Source organism: Silene latifolia, chromosome 9, assembly GCF_048544455.1.
Source record: "Silene latifolia isolate original U9 population chromosome 9, ASM4854445v1, whole genome shotgun sequence".
In the NCBI taxonomy this organism is placed as follows: Eukaryota; Viridiplantae; Streptophyta; class Magnoliopsida; order Caryophyllales; family Caryophyllaceae; genus Silene; species Silene latifolia.
The window spans coordinates 101,860,177-101,882,691 of NC_133534.1; the positions used below are offsets into that span (position 1 = coordinate 101,860,177).

The 22,515-nt window shown below is 43.7% G+C and overlaps 1 non-coding gene across 1 annotated transcript; it reads right to left on the reverse strand.

The window, feature by feature from the left end:
• Positions 1-430: 430 nt before the first annotated feature.
• LOC141603492 (small nucleolar RNA R71) lies at positions 431-536 on the reverse strand. Its single transcript, XR_012525364.1, has one exon. It is a non-coding gene; the product is annotated as a small nucleolar RNA R71 (small nucleolar RNA).
• Positions 537-22,515: the final 21,979 nt, after the last annotated feature.

The window sequence follows — 22,515 nt, forward strand, 5'->3', positions numbered from 1 at the left end:
TCGGGATTTAACGGTTATCAGAAAATGGAGACGGTTTTAGGCCCGGACTCCAAATGTACTCTAATTACTGTCAAAACGATCGTATCGGCACGTAGATGACAACTAAGAGGTAGACATTAATATTTGAGCAATCACTTGACGATAAACTTACGAACTGTCACAAATCGTTCCGCGTACCAAACATGCGGCCCAATCATCACTGGGTGGCTTACGAGAGGAGCAAAAATGAGGTATCTACACTGTTCTACTATCCCCGCCACAAAAGGGGTAATTAAAGATAAGATTAAGGAGGTGTTGTTTCCTTTCTTTTTTTTGGTAGCTCGACCAAGGAGTGGTGATCGACTTGGACCGTACGGCGCGAGGATCTGAGACTAGGAGACCCTTGCTCTTGGTTTTTATAAGAGATATTTCCCTCTGCAGCACACTAATCAGCTGAGGGCTAAGATCACTAGTTTCAAGCAGGAACCGAATGAAACGTTCTATAAAGCATGGTGCCGGTTCAAGAGGTTGGTGAGGTCTCTTCCTCACCATGGTTTTGATCCAGGGTTTCTGTCCAATCAGTTCTACAATGGGTTGTACGATGACCACAGAGCCATACTTGATGCCTCATCCAAAAGAAGATTCCAAAACAATACTAATGATGAGAAGGGATGGGCGATTATTGAGGAGATGGCGACCCATTCTGCCGAGTATGGGAACTCGAGGGATGGTATTCGAGCGATTCACTTTGATTGATAAGCGCGATCGTGGCTCGGTGGAAGCCAGGAATGCTCGTTTTGATAAATTGGAACTGCATTTTGCTGGGGAGCCTCAGACGGTCCATTTGCTTACTAGAGGAGAGACCATCACATGTGAGAGGTGTGGGAGCAATGACGGTCATACTGCTATTGGCTGTCTTACAGAGAAGGAACAGGTCCTTGTTTTCAACAATATAGGCAAGGAGGGGGTTCCTATTATAATAACCAAGGGGCGGTCCATGCCAATTTGAGGTTGACAAGTCAAAATGTGCTTAATCCTACCCCTCCTCCGTAGCAGCAGCATCCATATGTCCCTCCTCATAAGGCTCAACAAGGCCTTCAGAAGCCTCCTTCCTTTCCTACACCTAATCACGGTGCATCATCCTCGGGTAGGGTGAGCGAGTTATTTGAGTTGAAGACGATGATGCAGTCTTTAACAAAGCAATGGCAACTAAGTGACCAACAAAAAGATGCATCCATCAAGTCACTTGAAACTCAAGTTGCCCAGTTAGCCGCGAACCAATCCACGAGGAAGCATGGTCATTTACCGTCACAAGCTGATAAGAATCCACACGAGACGGTGAATTTAATCAATCTGAGAAGCGGTCGTTCATATGAGGGACCGGAATTGTTGAAATCAGACTCGAGGAAGGTAATTACTGCTGATGAACAGTGCACTGTTGAAGAAAAAGAGCTGGCGACAAAGAAGATACTCGATCGACTTGTTTTAGGTGGTCGATCGAGTGAAAAAGCTGAAGAAAAGACTCAATCGAGTGGAATTTATACTCGATCGAGTGACCAGGAAAAAGAACAGCTCGATCGAGTAAAACAAACAGCTCGATCGAGTGATTTTATTGAGGATTCAGCTCGATCGAATGATATTTTTGCTCGATCGAGTGATGGTGATAAAGAAGACCTCGATGAGCGCCTGTTAGTGCTCGATTGAGTGAAATATCACCTGAAAGACCTCGTTCGAGAGGTAAGAAGTCTCGATTGAAGGATGTAGAGCTTGATACAGTTGATACGTTGGAGGAGAGGAACAAGGGGCTCGAGATACCCATCACGGTACCCTTCCCGAGGCGTCTGCAGAACACAAAGGCTAATCAATAGTTTGGTAAATTTGCCGAACTCCTGAAAAGCTTGCAAGTTACCATTCCGTTCGCCGAATTGCTGACACAGGTACCCTCTTACCTTAAATTTATGAAAGAAATTTTATCATGTAAGAGGCACATTAACGATCATGAGACGGTAGCTTTCACCGAGGTAGGGACGACCCTAGTTCAGAATAAGTTACCTCCCAAACAGTCAGACCCGGGTAGTTTCTCAATTCCGTGTCACATTGGTACCCACTTAATTGATAACACGTTATGCGATCTTGGCACTAGCGTGAGTGTCTTATCGCTATCTCTTGCTAAGAGACTTGGTTTGACCAAGTTTAATTGCACAAATATGATTGTTCAGATGGCCGACCGTAGTATATCACGGCCATTAGGTATCATAGAAGACATACCTGTTAAGATCGGGAAATTCTTTATTCCCATTGACTTCGGTGTACTTGACATCCCCGAGGACACACATACCCCTATCATTTTAGGGAGGCCATTTTTATTCACTGCCCGTGCAGTGATAGACGTCGGGGGCAAGACATTGACTTTTCAGGTTGGGGATGAGGAATTGATTTTCCAACAGTCTAAGTTCCAAAGGGCTCTCATGCAAGCTCAGCCTTGCAATGCCCTCTCTTCTACTAATCGTCCTATTGACACTCCAAATGAAGATTTGGAATATTGTGCTGCTATCATGACCCCTCCGCCTCAGATTGAGAGCAAAAAGGAGGAAAGTTCGTCTGTTTTCCTTGCTGCAGGTACAGATGAAAATATTGAAGGAGTTGTCAATGGTTATTGTGCAATTAATGTCAGTCAAAGTGGGAGTGATGACGCTAAAGCTGGTAAGAAAGGAGTAAGGACGAGGAAAGTTTGCGCGTATGTGGACGTCAACTATTCTCCTCCTAATGATTCAAATACAAGCTCGTGGAGAATGAAGAGGGCGGTTAATGTTGCTGAGGTGACGTCCTCCAGTAAGGAGCCCTCCGAGGGGCTGCTGAATTGCTTTGAGAAGTGAGCGGGGAAATGCCCCGTGTAACAAATTGTAAAAACAATTTTTAATTTCCGTAGCATTTTTTTATTTCATTTAATTAGGACAATTAGAATTTAGACACTTTTAGCGTAGTTTAGAAGACTATAGACTGTTACTATTTATATTTGGTATTTTGGGATACTTTTGCGAGTGTTTTTATGCAGGTTTGGGGAATTATACGCAAATTCAAAGGCTTACACGAGGAAAAGAGCTCGATCGAGTACTTTTTGTACTCGATCGAGTGAAAGTTGATCGATCGAATGGTTTCTTATTGCTCGATGGACAAAAGCTGAAAAGGGGGTACTCGATCGAGTAAATTTTTACTCGATCGAGTGAAATATATACAGGAACTCTCGATCGAGTGGTTTTAAATCACTCGATCGAGTGATTTTGCAAAGCACACGCAGGGAGTCTCTTTAACTTCCTTCTTTTTCTTATTACTTTCTTTCCTCTTTCGTTATTTCGTCCTCCCTTCACCTTATTTGCGACCAAAATCTCCAATATCTCCATTTTTATTGCCCTTATACCAAATCCACCACCTAAATTTTATTCATTGCTATTTAATCGTCCATTGCCCTCTGCTTTCCCCATGATACTTGCTGTTTTACACGGTCAATTAGAGGAATTAGGGTTTGCGATTTTTCGATCAAAAATCGCCATTCTTGCTTGTTTTGTCGATTAATTGCTCAATTTGTAGGTTCCTCATCATCAAGTAAGTAATTCCAATACTTCTTTGCATTTCAATTTCATTAATTTTGCCTTCTCTTGAAGTAAATTAGGAATTAGGGTTTCGAAATTCATTTTGGGTCGAATTTTTCGACTATTATTGTGATTCAATGCTTATTTTGCCTTACTTGATGATTAATTCCCTTACCTCATTGATTTTCACATGTTTACTTTGAATTTTATGGGAAATTTGCGATTAGGGTTCTTGTCAATCGAAATTTTCGATTTGTGAATGGGTTTTTTTTTCACGCCATATGCCTAATTTGCTTTAATTGTTGCTTAATTTGCTGCATTTGTCATCTGCTACCCTTCCCCTATCGCTGATTACCTGCTTCATTCGATTTATTGAGGAAAAATTCGGAAATTAGGGCTGCCAGTCGAAAATTTCGACTGTTTAGGGAAATTCTCTACTGTGTTCATGCTGTTTTTTTATCAGTTTCCCCTGCCTTATTTGACTAGGATGGATTCTAGATTTATGCCTTCTACGAGCTCCACTGCCAGTCCGTCCTTGTCTAAGGCGGTGGTCCCTGCTGTCACCACCGCCTCCACTTCCGTTAGTACCACAGCCCCTGTGTTCCTAGTTTCGCCTTTGGTACCGTTTTTCTCTTCGCTAGCTCCGTTTCACCATAGTGCTAGCACTCGCTACTAGCTCTATTTTAGCCACATTTGCTAGCACCGCTACTAGCCTTTCTTCCTCGGTGGCGGTCTCTGCTGCGTCCCTTTATTCTTCGCTTCACTTTCACACCGCAGCCCGCAATGCCTTTAGAGCGGCCCTAGTACCTCGTACCGTCACTGGACGGTCTTCTACTTCAAGTTCTAGAGGCCGGGTTTGCGATCGTGGTCGTGCTACACCTTCTCCTAGCGTCTCTGCTGGCATGGTCACGATTCGAGTGGACGACACTCTTGACTCCCACCCTGAGTACCCGCAGGTAATTTTTGTTAATGGTGTACATCGTACTAGATTTTATAACTTAGTTGACTGCGAGTTTCTCCCTACACATTTCCTTTGCCGTACGTCACTTGAGAGGCTCGGTTTCTATGAGCCAGTTTGTGAGCTTTTACGGGGCACGGGGAAGGCCGGACTGATCACTATGAGTGGTCATACCTTTCGGGAGCTGAGTCTCGAGTTCTTCAGCTCCTTCACCTTCTCTTTCGGGGCACACGATGCTGCCCCTACTAGTCTTTCTGTGTCCTTCCGGTTGTTCAACCAGACTTTTTCGATGACATTCGAGGAGTTTGGTACTCGACTTGGACTTTCCTTTACGGGCGCCACTGTTGCCCCTTGGAAGGTCATCCGTCAGCTTTGGCGGACCTTGGCCCAGACCACCTTTCCCGAGCGAAAGCTCACTCAGGTCCACCTTTTGCCTGCCCGTTACTTCCTTAGACTGATATGGAGTACTATTTTTGGCCGAAGAGAGCCAAACAACAAAAACAACAACGAGCTCTCCATTTTAGGCGGTTACCTGAACATCGACTGCGGGGGTCCCTTTACCCTCAACATTGCATACTTGACCGCCCAGTACTTCCAGGATCAGGGAGAGAAGATCAGGGGCAGTATCGTCTGCGGTGGCATAGCCACCATTCTTGCCCGCTCTCTCCTCCAGGCCTTGCCTCGTGACCTACCGTACATTGAGGGAGATAGGTACCTGAGCCTAGCGACTATGCACTCTCAGACCTGGCTGACTTCTGACTACCGGACCTGGAAGATAGACGGTTCCTTGTCCGTAGACCTACCTTGCACCACTCTCCCTCTTCTAGCCCCTTTGCCTATTGTTGCACGGGGCGCCCGACCACCACCTCTACCCGAGTACCACCTACCGATCAGACCACCTACTACCATACCCGCTGTTAAGAAGCGGCGTAGACTTGAGTCCGGAGAGGGATCCGCACCTTCCATAGGTGGCCAGACTTCCACGGCCACACCTACCCCGATCTCTACTCCTACTCCTACTCCCGCGCCTGCTGACCAGACACAGACACAGCCGGTCCTACCGGCTAAATTTGTACCTCCACCCTTTGAGGCGTCCTCGGTCATGGACCAAGGGCGCCATGACGGTTTGTTGATCGAGATTGCAGAGAGACAGGCTCGTATGGAGAGAGACATAGCTTTGACTTTGTTCCCTCTATACGAGTATCACATGCGGCGACACCGTCTGATCCCAGAGGGTTGGCCATATCCTTCCTTTTACCGGTACCCAGCTAAGGGGTACCTGGAGCCTGCTAGTGAGGAGGAGGAGGAGGAGGACGAGGACCCGGTGACGGCAGCGGAGAGATCTCGAGCTAAGCAGAGGAGGAGGAGAGAGCAGGAGGTGGATCCGGACTACACCGTGACGGTGGAGGACGTGACAGAGGAGGCTGACGAGTAGCTGCTGATCTACTCACTTCCCCAGTTTTCAGGTTGGTTTGGGAAGTTCGTGTTTTGTATGTTTATTCTCGCTCTTTTATTTCTTTTGTCTCCTTTTTATTTTATTGTTTTTTATTCTTTATTGGTTGTATATTCCCGTTCCCCTGTCTATATCTACTGGTGTATGCTGGAGGACAACGAGGGCGTTGTCCGTTTTGGTTTGAGGAGGGTATTGCATCCTTTTGAGTCTGCATTTGCATTTATTTTGCATTCACGTTTATATTTTCAGCTTGCATTGTTTATTCATTTCATAAAATTTAAATAAAAAAAAACGAAAAATTAGTAAATTCAAAAAAATATTCACGTTTATTTTTGCATATAGGTTGAGTCGGAACGGTTGATTTCCGTGATGATATTGCACTATAACTTGTCATTTAAATTGAGCCTTGCACTTTCATTGACAGTTATTAGCTTTGTCATACGCATAGTCTACGAGTTTTTGTTCAAATATAGCTGACTGTTTAGACTTGACCTGATAAATTGGCAACCTACTTTAAAATTTCTGAGATTTAGAGCCCATAACTGCCGACATTCATGACCAGTTCATTAGGAATTGAGAGTAGTACTCCTTGCATAGCATGTCCATCATTTTTGAACTTTTATGACATTCGATTTCTTGTCGAATGAACACATTCGGGTTTGTGGTCGGTGTCACATGCGAGGAGGTGCTTGCAAATTTTCCCCTTTTCTTATATTTTTCACCCATTTAGCTCCACTTAAGCCAAAACTTGCCTTTTTGACCCATTAGCTACTACCCAAACTAAGCCTGCCTAGTCAAGCTAGTTTAGTATGTCTTTTGTGGTATGATTTTCCGTCTGCAATTGGGCCCGTATCATTTTGATTGGAGTTGGTTTAAATAAAGGAAGGAGAATAGAAAAAAAAGAATTGAAAAGAAGAAAAAAAAAGGGGAAGGAAAAAACGTGAAGAAGAAAAGAAAAAAAATGAAAAAGTGTATGATTCACGTATGTCAGAAAAATGAAAAAAAAAGTTGAAAATAATATTTGTTTTGTATCAGTTGATTCATTTAGACGGTATTAAAAAGGGAAGTTTGTGACCGTCTAACTCCTCCATTCTTATTCCATATTTTTGAGGAGATAGTGTATGTGATTAGTGAGTTGTGTGCCAAATAAAGGGCACTTGTACTTTATTTTTCAGTCAGTTGAGATTCAGACGGTCTTATATGGTCCTGTTTAGGAACAAGCTTGGCGCTTTTACCTCCACATTTCCATAACTTGTTTTGCCTTTTCTCACCTGAACCTCACTATTCCCATATCATTTGTAAGCCCTCGGCTGTGACGGACATTATTGGTTGGAGTGTGTGCATTGGTACTTGAATTCTCTTTCATTTTTGTTGCATGCATGCTATGTAGGTCGCAGTTAGGTAAGTGATTGTTTCTCTTTCTCTCTTTCACATGTATTATTCACCCTTTGCTTAATGAGAGAAGAGTGACCACGTGAGAGTCCGATTTTGTTGGTCTTGCAAGGTCGATAGGTCGGCTATATTTCTAAACAACTTATAACTCGTTTGCATATTGACTGCATAGTTATAACTGTTCATTTTTGTTGCATTAAACCGGTTCAAGTAGATAAGATAGCTCTGAGTTTTCATTTCGGTTCCATTATTTGCATTTTAGTTTACTCGAGGACGAGTAAAGGTTAAGTTTGGGGAGATTTGATACGTGTATTTTGTATAGTCTTTTTAGCCTATTTTAGCACGTATTTCCATGTACTTTTGTACTGTTTATATCGCATTATGACTCGAATTGGCTACTTTGGTTCGTTTTGTCCGTTTTGTAGAAATGAACGTGAAAGTAGTGGAATCGTACCATTTTCGTCCTACTTTGCATGCCTTTTGAGGAGACGGGATTTTTCGGAACGAGATCTTGCATTGGGATGCGTGAAGGAACGGTCTACGAAGCAGTCGGCTACGAGTTGAAGCTGTTTCAGAGGAAGAACACTCGATCGAGCCCTTTTATTGGTCGATCGAGTGGTTTTTGTGGCTCAGTTGGTCGATCGAGTAGTTTGTTTTACTCGATCGACAGTGCTGGAATTGGGTGTTACTCGTTCGAGTAGATTTGCCTGGAGAAGTACTCGATCGAGCTGTTTCAGACTGATCGATCAAGTGGTTTTGTCTTCCATGGGCTTTAATTAGTCCGTGAACTTGTTTTTAGTTATTGGACTTAGCATTTTTCTATTTAAACATACATTAATTAGGTAATTAGGTATCTAATGATCTGATTTTCTTTTATTCATGTTTCACTGCAAAAAGACTAAGTTGCTTTTTCCTCTCTACTGTAACTTTTGCTTCTGGATTTTCTCGCTCGGATGTAGTTGTTCTTTACGCCAGATTCTTGCGATTGTAATCTCTTATTCTATTTTAATCGTAATCTTTCAATCATTTGCTTTAATTACTTGTTTCGTTCCTTCTTAATTCCTGCCCTAATCTTTATTTATGCAATTTCATTATTATTTCATCATGTTTAATGTTAGTTATTTCATTGTTATTAGTTTTGATAATATTAATAGCATGAGTAGCTAAATCATTTCATGTTGGGATTAGGGGATCTACGGTAGAAATGTGACGATGTAGTGAGTAGGTTAGATGAATTATTTGTGAGATTCTGTCCCCATGGCAATATAACTGTATTTACGACTTAGTTGAGTGCACGCTTCTGAGTCACCTTTTAATCTGGTTAAATTTAATCCTGGATCGGAAGATTGGACTAAATAGACTGCTATGAACGATAGACTACCCTGACGAGGACGAAAGTTAAGTTAGTGGAAATCTAGGATAGAAAGTGGACCGGAAGGACCTTTCCATATCCGTCTCACAGTAATTTATCTAGACTACTCGCAGTTGAGTCACCGGACTAACGTAAAGAACCGAAATCCTGACATGTCCCTTCTTTATTGATAGTTTATCTCTACTTTCTGCCTTTACAGCTCTTTCCTTGCTTCTCTTTCTTTTACACCTTTAGTATAGATAAATAATTTTCAAACCCCCATTTTGTGACCAAATAGACGGACTCTTTACAGATATCTTGCCTCCTTGAGGAGATCGACATGACTTCCCTAGCTATATAGTTAGTTTAGTTAGTTATTTTTGATAGGTATACGACTGCCCTATCAGTACCGGAACAAAATTCTCCAGAAATCGCGCAGAAAGTTTCTCGGGTTAGATAAAGCGACCACGCAAACTTTGAGTAGCAACGGAAGACATTTGGGGGTGCCGGTATGCCATAAACCAGCATTCGTCGAACCTCGGATAATCGTGAAAAATGTATTAATACTCGTTATCCGAGGATGAAATCGAATAGGTTAACTCCTGAAATGACCTCGGGCGCGTGATAAAAAAAACCGGGAGAAAAAGAAACAGGGTTCGGTACGACCTCCCGAACGGCTCATATTGAAGTGTATAATACACGGTTTTTCGGGATTCCAGGGTACCGGAACAAAATTCTCGTAAATCGCACGAGAAAGTTTCTCAGGTTAGATAAAACTGCCACGCAAAATTTAAAAAGCAACGGAAAACATTTGGGGGTGCCGGTATGCCATAAACCAGCATTCGTCGAACCTCGGATAATCGTGAAAAATGTATAAATACTCGTTATCCGAGGCTGAAATCGAATAGGTTAACTCCTGAAATGACCTCGGGCGCGTGATTAAAAAACCGGTAGAAAAAAGAAACAGTGTCCGGTACGACCTCCCGAACGGCTCATATTGAAGTGTATAATACACGGTTTTTCGGGATTCCGGAACAAAATTCTCCGAAAATCGCGTAAAACGTTCCTCGGGTCGAGATAAAGCGCCACGCAAAATTTGAGTAGCAACTGAAGACATTTAGGGGAGCCGGTATGCCATAAAACAGCATTCGTCGAACCTCGGATAATCGTGAAAAATGTATTAATACTCGTTATCCGAGGCTTAAATCGAATTGGTTAACTCCTGAAATGACCTCGGGCGCGTGATTAAAAAACCGGTAGAAAAAAGAAACATGGTCCGGTACGCCCTCCCGAACGGCTCAAATTGAAGTGTATATAATACACGGTTTTTCGGGATTCCGGGTTCCCGGAACAAAATTCTCCGAAAATCGCGTAAAACGTTCCTCGGTCGGATAAGCGGCCACGCAAAATTTGAGTAGCAACGAAAGACATTTAGGGGTGCCGGTATGCCATAAAACAGCATTCGTCGAACCTCGGATAATCGTGAAAAATGTATTAATACTCGTTATCCGAAATTTGAAATCGAATAGGTTAACTCCTTAAATGACCTCGGACGCGTGATAAAAAAAACCGGGAGAAAAAAAAACAGGTCCGTACGACCTCCCGAACGACTCATATTGAAGTGTATAATACACGGTTTTTCGTGATTCTGGGTACCGAACAAAATTCTCGGAAATAGCGAGAAAGTTTCTCAGGTCAGATAAAACTGCCACGCAAAATTTAAGTAGCAACGGAAGACATTTGGGGGTGCCGGTATGCCATAAACCAGCATTCGTCGAACCTCGGATAATCGTGAAAAATGTATTAATACTCGTTATCCGAGGCAGAAATCGAATAGGTTAACTCCTGAAATGACCTCGGGCGCGTGATTAAAAAACCGGTAGAAAAAAGAAACAGGGTGGGTACGACCTCCCGAACGGCTCATATTGAAGTGTATAATACACGGTTTTTCGGGATTCGGGGTATCGGAAAAAATTTTCCGAAAATCGCGTAAAACGTTCTCGGGTCGATAAAGCGGCCACGCAAAGACATTTAGGGTGCCGGTATGCCATAAAACAGCATTCGTCGAACCTCGGATAATCGTGAAAAATGTATTAATACTCGTTATCCGAGGCTTAAATCGAATAGGTTAACTCCTGAAATGACCTCGGACGCGTTATAGAAAAACTGGGGGAAAAAGAAACAAGGTCCGGTACGGCCTCCCGAACTGCTCAAATTGAAATGTATAATACACGGTTTTTTTGAATTCCAGGGTACCGGAACAAAAGTCTCCGGAAATCGCGCAGAAAGTTTCTCGGGTTAGATAAAGCGACCCCACAATATTTGAGTAGCAACGGAAGACATTTGGGGGTGCCGGTATGCCATAAACCAGCATTCATCGAACCTCGGATAATCGTGAAAATAGTATTAATACTCGTTATCCGAGGCTGAAATCGAATAGGTTAACTCCTGAAATGACCTCGGATGCGTGATAAAAAAAACCGGGAGAAAAAAAAAAGGGGTCCAGTACAACCTCCCGAACGGCTCATATTGAAGTGTATAATACACGGTTTTTCGGGATTCTAGGGTACCGGAACAAAATTCTCCGGAAATCGCGCAGAAAGTTTCTCAGGTCAGATAAAACTGCCACGCAAAATTTAAGTAGCAACGGAAGACATTTGGGGGTGCCGGTATGCCATAAACCAGCATTCGTCGAACCTCGGATAATCGTGAAAAATGTATTAATACTCGTTATCCGAGGCAGAAATCGAGGCGAAATCGAATAGGTTAACTCCTGAAATGACCTCGGGCGCGTGATTAAAAAACCGGTAGAAAAAAGAAACAGGGTGGGTACGACCTCCCGAACGGCTCATATTGAAGTGTATAATACACGGTTTTTCGGGATTCCAGGGTATCGGAAAAAAATTCTCCGAAAATCGCGTAAAACGTTCCTCGGGTCAGATAAAGCGGCCACGCAAAGACATTTAGGGGTGCCGGTATGCCATAAAACAGCATTCGTCGAACCTCGGATAATCGTGAAAAATGTATTAATACTCGTTATCCGAGGCTTAAATCGAATAGGTTAACTCCTGAAATGACCTCGGACGTGTTATAGAAAAACCGGGGGAAAAAGAAACAGGGTCCGATACGACCTCCCGAACGGCTCAAATTGAAATGTATAATACACGGTTTTTTGAAATTCCAGGGTACCGGAACAAAATTCTCCGGAAATCGCTGAGAAAGTTTCTCGGGTTAGATAAAGCGACCACGCAATATTTGAGTAGCAACGGAAGACATTTGGGGTTGCCGGTATGCCATAAACCAGCATTCATCGAACCTCGGATAATCGTGAAAAATGTATTAATACTCGTTATCCGAGGCAGAAATCGAATAAGTTAACTCCTGAAATGACCTCGGGCGCGTGATTTAAAAACCGGTAGAAAAAAGAAACAGGGTCCGGTACGACCTCCCGAACGGCTCATATTGAAGTGTATAATACAGGGTTTTTCGGGATTCCAGGGTACCGGAACAAAATTCTCCGAAAATCGTGTAAAATGTTCCTCAGGTCAGATAAAGCGGCCACGCAAAATTTGAGTAGCAACGGAAGACATTTAGGGGTGCCGGTATGCCATAAAACAGCATTCGTTGAACCTCGGATAATCGTGAAAAATATAATAATACTCGTTATCCGAGGCTTAAATCGAATAGGTTAACTCCTGAAATGACCTCGGACGCGTTATAGAAACACTGGGGGAAAAATAAACGGGGTCCGTACGACCTCCCGAACGGCTCAAATTGAAATGTATAATACACGGTTTTTGAATTCAGTGCACCGGAACAAAATTATCCGGAAATCGCGCAGAAAGTTTCTCGGGTTAGATAAAGCGACCACGCAATATTTGAGTAGCAACGGAAGACATTTGGGGGTGCCGGTATGCCATAAACCAGCATTCGTCGAACCTCGGATAATCGTGAAAAATGTATTAATACTCGTTATCCGAGGATGAAATCGAATAGGTTAACTCCTGAAATGACCTCGGGCGCGTGATAAAAAAACCGGGAGAAAAAGAAACAGGGTTCGGTACGACCTCCCGAACGGCTCATATTGAAGTGTATAATACACGGTTTTTCGGGATTCCAGGGTACCGGAACAAAATTCTCCAGAAATCGCACAGAAAGTTTCTCAGGTTAGATAAAACTGCCACGCAAAATTTAAAAAGCAACGGAAAACATTTGGGGGTGCCGGTATGCCATAAACCAGCATTCGTCGAACCTCGGATAATCGTGAAAAATGTATAAATACTCGTTATCCGAGGCTGAAATCGAATAGGTTAACTCTTGAAATGACCTCGGGCGCGTGATTAAAAAACCGGTAGAAAAAAGAAACAGTGTCCGGTACGACCTCCCGAACGGCTCATATTGAAGTGTATAATACACGGTTTTTCGGGATTCCAGGGTACCGGAACAAAATTCTCCGAAAATCGCGTAAAACGTTCCTCGGGTCAGATAAAGCGGCCACGCAAAATTTGAGTAGCAACTGAAGACATTTAGGGGAGCCGGTATGCCATAAAACAAAGATTCGTCGAAACCTCGGATAATCGTGAAAAATGTATTAATACTCGTTATCCGAGGCTTAAATCGAATTGGTTAACTCCTGAAATGACCTCGGGCGCGTGATTAAAAAACCGGTAGAAAAAAGAAACATGGTCCGGTACGCCCTCCCGAACGGCTCAAATTGAAGTGTATATAATACACGGTTTTTCGGGATTCCGGGGTACCGGAACAAAATTCTCCGAAAATCGCGTAAAACGTTCCTCAGGTCAGATAAAGCGGCCACGCAAAATTTGAGTAGCAACGAAAGACATTTAGGGGTGCCGGTATGCCATAAAAAAAGACATTCGTCGAAACTCGGATAATCGTGAAAAATGTATTAATACTCGTTATCCGAAGTTGAAATCGAATAGTTTAACTCCTTAAATGAACTCGGACGCGTGATAAAAAAACCGGGAGAAAAAGAAACAGGGTCCGGTACGACCTCCCGAACGACTCATATTGAAGTGTATAATACACGGTTTTTCGTGATTCCTGGGTACCCGAACAAAATTCTCGGAAATAGCGCGAGAAAGTTTCTCAGGTCATATAAAACTGCCACGCAAAATTTAAGTAGCAACGGAAGACATTTGGGGGTGCCGGTATGCCATAAACCAGCATTCGTCGAACCTCGGATAATCGTGAAAAATGTATTAATACTCGTTATCCGAGGCGTAAATCGAGGCGTAAATCGAATAGGTTAACTCTGAAATGACCTCGGCGCGTGATTAAAAAACCGGTAGTGAAAAAAGAAACGGGGTGGGTACGACCTCCCGAACGGCTCATATTGAAGTGTATAATACACGGTTTTTCGGGATTCCAGGGTATCGGAAAAAAATTCTCCGAAAATCGCGTAAAACGTTCTCGGGTCAGATAAAGCGGCCACGCAAAGACATTTAGGGGTGCCGGTATGCCATAAAACAGCATTCGTCGAACCTCGGATAATCGTGAAAAATGTATTAATACTCGTTATCCGAGGCTTAAATCGAATAGGTTAACTCCTGAAATGACCTCGGACGCGTTATAGAAAAACTGGGGGAAAAAGAAACAAGGTCCGGTACGGCCTCCCGAACTGCTCAAATTGAAATGTATAATACACGGTTTTTTTGAATTCCAGGGTACCGGAACAAAAGTCTCCGGAAATCGCGCAGAAAGTTTCTCGGGTTAGATAAAGCGACCACACAATATTTGAGTAGCAACGGAAGACATTTGGGGGTGCCGGTATGCCATAAACCAGCATTCATCGAACCTCGGATAATCGTGAAAATAGTATTAATACTCGTTATCCGAGGCTGAAATCGAATAGGTTAACTCCTGAAATGACCTCGGATGCGTGATAAAAAAAACCGGGAGAAAAAGAAACAGGGTCCAGTACAACCTCCCGAACGGCTCATATTGAAGTGTATAATACACGGTTTTTCGGGATTCTAGGGTACCGGAACAAAATTCTCCGGAAATCGCGCAGAAAGTTTCTCAGGTCAGATAAAACTGCCACGCAAAATTTAAGTAGCAACGGAAGACATTTGGGGGTGCCGGTATGCCATAAACCAGCATTCGTCGAACCTCGGATAATCGTGAAAAATGTATTAATACTCGTTATCCGAGGCAGAAATCGAGGCAGAAATCGAATAGGTTAACTCCTGAAATGACCTCGGGCGCGTGATTAAAAAACCGGTAGAAAAAAGAAACAGGGTGGGTACGACCTCCCGAACGGCTCATATTGAAGTGTATAATACACGGTTTTTCGGGATTCCAGGGTATCGGAAAAAAATTCTCCGAAAATCGCGTAAAACGTTCCTCGGGTCAGATAAAGCGGCCACGCAAAGACATTTAGGGGTGCCGGTATGCCATAAAACAGCATTCGTCGAACCTCGGATAATCGTGAAAAATGTATTAATACTCGTTATCCGAGGCTTAAATCGAATAGGTTAACTCCTGAAATGACCTCGGACGTGTTATAGAAAAACCGGGGGAAAAAGAAACAGGGTCCGATACGACCTCCCGAACGGCTCAAATTGAAATGTATAATACACGGTTTTTTGAAATTCCAGGGTACCGGAACAAAATTCTCCGGAAATCGCTGAGAAAGTTTCTCGGGTTAGATAAAGCGACCACGCAATATTTGAGTAGCAACGGAAGACATTTGGGGTTGCCGGTATGCCATAAACCAGCATTCATCGAACCTCGGATAATCGTGAAAAATGTATTAATACTCGTTATCCGAGGCAGAAATCGATTAAGTTAACTCCTGAAATGACCTCGGGCGCTTTAAAAACCGGTAGAAAAAAGAAACAGGGTCCGGTACGACCTCCCGAACGGCTCATATTGAAGTGTATAATACAGGGTTTTTCGGGATTCAGTGCGGAACAAAATTCTCCGAAAATCGTGTTTAATGTTCCTCAGGTCAGATAAAGCGGCCACGCAAAATTTGAGTACCAACGGAAGACATTTAGGGGTGCCGGTATGCCATAAAACAGCATTAGTTGAACCTCGGATAATCGTGAAAAATATAATAATACTCGTTATCCGAGGCTTAAATCGAATAGGTTAACTCCTGAAATGACCTCGGACGCGTTATAGAAACACTGGGGGAAAAAGAAACAGGGTCCGGTACGACCTCCCGAACGGCTCAAATTGAAATGTATAATACACGGTTTTTTGAATTCGAGTACCGGAACAAAATTATCCGGAAATCGCGTGAAAGTTTCTCGGGTTAGATAAAGCGACCACGCAATATTTGAGTAGCAACGGAAGACATTTGGGGGTGCCGGTATGCCATAAACCAGCATTCGTCGAACCTCGGATAATCGTGAAAAATGTATTAATACTCGTTATCCGAGGATGAAATCGAATAGGTTAACTCCTGAAATGACCTCGGGCGCGTGATAAAAAAAACCGGGAGAAAAAGAAACAGGGTTCGGTACGACCTCCCGAACGGCTCATATTGAAGTGTATAATACACGGTTTTTCGGGATTCCAGGGTACCGGAACAAAATTCTCCAGAAATCGCACAGAAAGTTTCTCAGGTTAGATAAAACTGCCACGCAAAATTTAAAAAGCAACGGAAAACATTTGGGGGTGCCGGTATGCCATAAACCAGCATTCGTCGAACCTCGGATAATCGTGAAAAATGTATTAATACTCGTTATCCGCGAAATCGAGGCGTAAATCGAATAGGTTAACTCTGAAATGACCTCGGGCGCGTGATTAAAAACCGGTAGAAAAAAGAAACAGGGTGGGTACGACCTCCCGAACGGCTCATATTGAAGTGTATAATACACGGTTTTTCGGGATTCCGGGGTATCGGAAAAAATTCTCGAAAATCGCGTAAAACGTTCCTCGGGTCGATAAAGCGGCCACGCAAAGACATTTAGGGGTGCCGGTATGCCATAAAAAAAAGACATTCGTCGAACCTCGGATAATCGTGAAAAATGTATTAATACTCGTTATCCGAGGCTTAAATCGAATAGGTTAACTCTTGAAATGACCTCGGACGCGTTATAGAAAAACTGGGGAAAAAGAAACAAGGTCCGACGGCCTCCCGAATCGCTCAAATTGAAATGTATAATACACGGTTTTTTGAATTCAGTACCGGAACAAAAGTCTCCGGAAATCGCGAAAGTTTCTCGGGTTAGATAAAGCGACCACACAATATTTGAGTAGCAACGGAAGACATTTGGGGGTGCCGGTATGCCATAAACCAGCATTCATCGAACCTCGGATAATCGTGAAAATAGTATTAATACTCGTTATCCGAGGCTGAAATCGAATAGGTTAACTCCTGAAATGACCTCGGATGCGTGATAAAAAAAACCGGGAGAAAAAAAACAGGGTCTGTACAACCTCCCGAACGGCTCATATTGAAGTGTATAATACACGGTTTTTCGGGATTCTAGGGTACCGGAACAAAATTCTCGGAAATCGCGCAGAAAGTTTCTCAGGTCAGATAAAACTGCCACGCAAAATTTAAGTAGCAACGGAAGACATTTGGGGGTGCCGGTATGCCATAAACCAGCATTCGTCGAACCTCGGATAATCGTGAAAAATGTATTAATACTCGTTATCCGAGGCAGAAATCGAGGCAGAAATCGAATAGGTTAACTCCTGAAATGACCTCGGGCGCGTGATTAAAAAACCGGTAGAAAAAAGAAACAGGGTGGGTACGACCTCCCGAACGGCTCATATTGAAGTGTATATTACACGGTTTTTCGGGATTCCAGGGTATCGGAAAAAAATTCTTTGAAAATCGCGTAAAACGTTCCTCGGGTCAGATAAAGCGGCCACGCAAAGACATTTAGGGGTGCCGGTATGCCATAAAACAGCATTCGTCGAACCTCGGATAATCGTGAAAAATGTATTAATACTCGTTATCCGAGGCTGAAATCGAATAGGTTAACTCTTGAAATGACCTCGGACGTGTGATAGAAAAACCGGGAGAAAAAGAAACAGGGTCCGATACGACCTCCCGAACGGCTCAAATTGAAATGTATAATACACGGTTTTTTGAAATTCCAGGGTACCGGAACAAAATTCTCCGGAAATCGCTGAGAAAGTTTCTCGGGTTAGATAAAGCGACCACGCAATATTTGAGTAGCAACGGAAGACATTTGGGGTTGCCGGTATGCCATAAACCAGCATTCATCGAACCTCGGATAATCGTGAAAAATGTATTAATACTCGTTATCCGAGGCGTAAATCGAATAAGTTAACTCTGAAATGACCTCGGGCGCGTGATTTAAAAACCGGTAGAAAAAAAAAAAGGGGTCCGATGTACGACCTCCCGAACGGCTCATATTGAAGTGTATAATACAGGGTTTTTCGGGATTCGTGGTACCGGAACAAAATTCTCCGAAAATCGTGTAAAATGTTCCTCGGTCGATAAAGCGGCCACGCAAAATTTGAGTAGCAACGGAAGACATTTAGGGGTGCCGGTATGCCATAAAACAGCATTCGTTGAACCTCGGATAATCGTGAAAAATATAATAATACTCGTTATCCGAGGCTTAAATCGAATAGGTTAACTCCTGAAATGACCTCGGACGCGTTATAGAAACACTGGGGGAAAAAGAAACAGGTCCAGACGACCTCCCGAACGGCTCAAATTGAAATGTATAATACACGGTTTTTTTGAATTCCAGGGTACCGGAACAAAATTATCCGGAAATCGCGCAGAAAGTTTCTCGGGTTAGATAAAGCGACCACGCAATATTTGAGTAGCAACGGAAGACATTTGGGGGTGCCGGTATGCCATAAACCAGCATTCATCGAACCTCGGATAATCGTGAAAAATGTATTAATACTCGTTATCCGAGGCTGAAAAGGAATAGGTTAACTCCTAAAATGACCTCGGATGGGTGATAAAAGAAACCGGGAGAAAAAGAAACAGGGTCCGGTACAACCTCCCGAACGGCTCATATTGAAGTGTATAATACACGGTTTTTCGGGATTCCAGGGTACTGGAACAAAATTCTCCGGAAATCACGCAGAAAGTTTCTCAGGTCAATTAAAACTGCAACGCAAAATATAAGTAGCAACGGAAGACATTTAGGGGTGCCGGTATGCCATAAAACAGCAATCGGTGAACCTCGAATAATCGTGAAAAATATATTAATACTCGTTATCCAAGGCTTGAATCGAATAGGTTAACTCCTGAAATGATCTCGGACGCGTTATAGAAAAACTGGGGGAAAAAGAAACAGGGTCTGGTACGACCTCCCGAACGGCTCAAATTGAAATGTATAATACACGGTTTTTTTGAATTCCAGGGTACCGGAACAAAATTCTCCGGAAATCGCGCAGAAAGTTTCTCGGGTTAGATAAAGAGACCACGCATTATTTGAGTAGCAACGAAAGACATTTGGAGGTGCCGGTATGCCATAAACCAACATTCATTGAACCTCGGATAATCGTGAAAAATTTATTAATACTCGTTATCCGAGGCTGAAATCGAATAGGTTAACTCCTGAAATGACCTCGGACGCGTGATAAAAAAACCGGGAGAAAAAGAAAAAGGGCCCGGTACGACCACCCGAACGGCTCAAATTGAAGTATATAATACACGGTTTTTCGGGATTCAAGGGTACCGGAACAAAATTCTCCGAAAATCGTGTAAAATGTTCCTCGGGTCAGATAAAGCGGCCACGCAAAATTTGAGTAGCAACGGAAGACATTTGGGGGTGCCGGTATGACATAAACCAGCATTCGTCAAACCTCGGATAATCGTGAAAAATGTATTAATACTCGTTATCCGAGGCTGAAATCGAATAGGTTAACTCCTGAAATGACCTCGGACTCGTGATAAAAAAACCGGGAGAAAAAGAAAAAGGGCCCGGTACGACCACCCGAACGGCTCAAATTGAAGTATAATAATACACGGTTTTTCGGGATTCCAGGGTACCGGAACAAAATTTTCCGAAAATCGCGTAAAACGTTCCTCGGATCAGATAAAGCGGCCACGCAAAATTTGAGTAGCAACGGGAGATATTTGGGGGTGCCGGTATGCCATAAACCAGCATTCGTCAAACCTCGGATAATCGTGAAAAATGTATTAATACTCGTTATCCGAGGCTGAAATCGAATAGGTTAACACCTGAAATAATCTCGGGCGCGTGATTAAAAACCGGTAGAAAAAAGAAACAGGGTCCCGTACGCCCTCCCGAACGGCTCAAATTGAAGTGTATAATACACGGTTTTTCGGGATTCCAGGGTACCGGAACAAAATTCTCCAAAAATCGCGTAAAACGTTCCTCTGGTCAAACAAAGCGGCCACGCAAAATTTGAGTAGCAACGAAAGACATTTGGCGGTGCCGGTATGCCATAAACCAGCATTCATCGAACGTCGGATAATGGTGAAAAATGTATTAACACTTGTTATCCGAGCCTGAAATCGAATAGGTTAACTCTTGAAATGACCTCAGACGCGTGATAAAAAAACCGGGAGAAAAAGAAACACGTTCCTCTACGAGAGGTTGGCGTACTGGCCGGTAGTGGTGAGCATCTTTACTCTTCTTCTTTACTTGATTTTAAAACTACGATGAAAGATCATCGATTAATGAGAAATATTTGACTTTGCAGGATGTTGAGGCGGCGGGCATCGAGCCCCCAGAGTACCCCGAGACCCTCGAGTACACTGATGCGATCGGGAGGACGACGATCATCGTAAGAAGAACGCTGGCTCTTCTTAAGACACATCACCCAGTCCCGCACAACTGGGTAAGCCCACGGCCCAGTCTCCGTCCACTTGGGCGCGAAGCCCGGGAAGGAGGAGTACACCCACGTCTGCAAAGCAAGACAATCAATGATGATCTTTTAAGATTCGATAAAAAGAAGAAGAAATGATCTTTCAGGATACGAAAGGAAGGTTCATACCTCCAACAACAGTCCAGGGCCGACAGTAGTAGGAGAAGTCCCCTTCACCAACAGCTCAGGATGAACCATGGCCCTCATATAGCGTGTGAGGACCGCAAAGCCAGGAGTGACCCAGTCCCAACGACCTAGATCACTCAGGTCAGAGAGGAAGGGAAGAAGCTTCGTCGACAGCCTTTCCCCCTTGTCTCCAAGGTAGAGTGAAGACAAGAACCACCGGAGCCACATACGAGCCCTCTGCTCCGCAGTACAAGGAGGAGGAGCCACCTCCCTCCCATCCATTGTCGCCAACGCCAGGGTCTTACCGGCAAAGTAATCCCTGACGTAAGTGCTTGACACTAACCCGGGAACCATAGCAGCACTCGCTGCTAGGTTCCAACCAATCAGCCTCCTGGCCTCAGCCGAGTCCACCCTCATGGCCGTCGACGGCCACACCACAGTCTCCTCTCCACACGGCAGACCAGAAATATTGTCGTAGTCCTCCAACGTGACCCCGACCTCACCAAAAGGCATGTGAAAGGTCGAGGTCGTGTCCCACTACGGATTAAGGAAGGCTCGAATCAGGAAAAGGTTAGCCCGAAGCTTCCTTCCCTTGATCTCCCTCCACGCTCCCACCAAGGCTCCGAAAGCTCCTAGCTCGATGATGGCCTGCTCCTCCTCCGATAGTCTCCCGTAGGCCTCTATAATCGTCGTGTAGCCAGAAAAGGACCTCATGTTCCCAGCCTCCTGTGTCGATTCGACACAAAGCTATCTTTAGCTCAAAGTGCAGAAGAAATGAAACGGCAAACAAATAAAGGAAAACGATGAGAGAATGACAAGCTTGAGACTTACCAAACTCTTCACCATCCTGTAAGACAGGTGGCTCTCCGCTGCCCAAATGAGATGGTGACCATCCCATTTCTCAGCCCACTCAGGTGCCCTCGCTAGCTGGCGACCGCCTCGTCTGAGGTTAGCCCGCCTCGGGGCCTCCTCCTCAGCAGCCTGCTCAGCAAACGCCTCCTCTATCACCTCCTAAAAAGTCAGAGAAGGGTCGCAGTCAGTGTCCATGTCCATGGGAGCCTTCCCCGACGTAGAAGTGATGTCACCTGCAAAATTAGAGCAAATTAGGCCGCGTCAAGTGACGGCGAGCCTCGGTCAAAGTAAATTCCAAGCCTTTTAAGCTCCGAATAAGGCCTTTTCCCGCCATCCCTGGCCATTTCTTTCGAACCCGGCCGTTTATGTGGTAAATAGGTCAAGTCAAGTTTAAGTTCGAGCCTAGTAATAGGTTTGAGTCGAAATTTCAGCTGTCCTGAAAAAGCCGTCGCAAATCAAAAATCCGAGATGGTAGGAAGTTTACCCATCACACAAGGATCCCAAATATCAAATTTCATCACAAATGGGCAATCCTGAGGGCATTTTCGAAGCAATTTACAAAACGGCTGAGAAACCGTCTCAATTCTACTAGAATGCTCAATACTCAATGAAACTTCAAAAAGAATACATGGTTATGTTCCTTACACTACCAATTATCCATTTCTAATATCAATTTCACAAGGCAAATACATTTGGGGGAAAAGCCCCAAATTTTCGAATTAATTGGGTTGAAACCCCTAATTTTTTCGATCCAAATTAAGCAAAATCCGGATGTTTAAGCAAGAATAAGACACATACCTCGATTATTCATGATTAATGCAAGATTTTTATCAAGTTTTGGCGGAATGTCGTTGAAATTTGAGAGAGTTTTAAGAGAATTTATGGTTTGTTATAATGAATAAACACGGGTTCTGTTGGGTTTTTACTCAGACGGGGACGAACCCAGGAAAGGACACAGCAGGTGCTGCGCCTCTTTCAAGAGTCGCAGCTCTTGCTGCGCCTCTTC